Source organism: Octodon degus, unplaced genomic scaffold, assembly GCF_000260255.1.
Source record: "Octodon degus isolate 3935 unplaced genomic scaffold, OctDeg1.0 scaffold00149, whole genome shotgun sequence".
Lineage (NCBI taxonomy): Eukaryota > Metazoa > Chordata > Mammalia > Rodentia > Octodontidae > Octodon > Octodon degus.
In genome coordinates this window covers 4183813-4185325 of record NW_004524725.1, presented here as the reverse complement: position 1 = coordinate 4185325, position 1513 = coordinate 4183813, and positions in this window count along the sequence as shown.

Below are 1513 nucleotides of genomic sequence, written 5' to 3'. Positions count from 1 at the left end.
AGTGCTGGATTAATTGAAATATTTTCATGGCCATTTTACTTTAAGGAAAATTTAAAAGTCACATAGGGTCAGACCAGGTGAAGAATATGGAACTGTATACTACACATATATATCTGGTGAGACACTCATGGAAGAGGACCTCCAGAACTTCTTCAGACTATGCAAAGAAAAATGGAATAAGTGAGCTTAAAGTCAGTAGGGAGTGTGAGGAGATAGTTCAGCAGTGTAAGCGCCCTGCCTGGCAAGCGCAAGGACCCGGGTTCAATTCCTGGTAGTGTATGACATACCAGTCCTGGAACACTGGTATGCCATGGATGACATGAAACTGGGCCTGGTTGGGCCCGGGAGATGGTTCAGGGTTCAGTGGAATAAGCACTTCCCTGGCAAGCACAAGGGCCTGAGTTCAATCCCCAGTTCTGCAAAAAAAAAAAAAAAAAAAAAAAAAAAAAAAAAGAAAGAAAGAAAGAAAAAAAGTGGGCCTGGTGGTGCATGCCTGTAATCCTAGAGCTGGGACACTGACAAGAGGGTCACTGAGAGTCTGTAAAACCCTGTGACAAATAAATAAATAAATGAAATATTTTAACTCACTATTAACTTTATTGAAAATCAATAATAATTATATAGCAAAAAATTATAGACAAATACTGAAATGTGAGAGATGTAAGATGTACACAGAGCAAAGTTTAGAAAAATATATTTCTGAAATGAATATATAACATGAGATTAATAACAAATTACACATTGTAAAAAACTATAACCTTAAATGAATATAACAACAAAAATTGTCTAAAATGAACATGAAGAAGAGTTTACAGATCAGACATATAATGGTTTACTCGGTGCCAAAATCAAGAAACTTATATTCATGTAATTAGAATTCTCAAAGTAGAAGGGGCTAGGCAACAAATATTTTAAGATTTAAAATGTTTAAATTTAGTTAAAATTGTACCACCACATTTCCAAGAAACATGAACCTTTTGCACAAGAAATTTGAATAAAATCATACCAAGATACACAACAATGAAACTGTCTAAAACTAATTGTAAAGAAAAAAATCATTAAAGCATATACTTACAAAAAGTATCAGGGGGGCCAGGGAGATGGCTCAGTAGAATAAGCACTTGTCTGGCAAGCGCAAGGGCCTGAGTTCAATCCCTGGTTCCACAAAAAAACCCAAAAATTATCAGGTATGGAAGAACAAAATTAAATAGCATCCTACTCCACATTAGGAAAAAAAAAGAGGCCAGGGGTTTGATAACCAGGCCAAATATTTTCCAGTTATACAAACTCAAAATTTTCTAATACCTCCAGACATAGCATATAGTAAATAACAAAAACCATAATCCAGAAGGCAAGAGACGTTGCTGTATGATCCTGGATAAGGAATAAAGAGCTCTCAAAATGGTAGTCTCCCAGGACTACGTGAAATATAATTATATTAGATAAACCCACTTAAAAGGTCATTGAAGATTTCCACAAAACAGTATCAATCTTATCTCAGGTTATATACTTT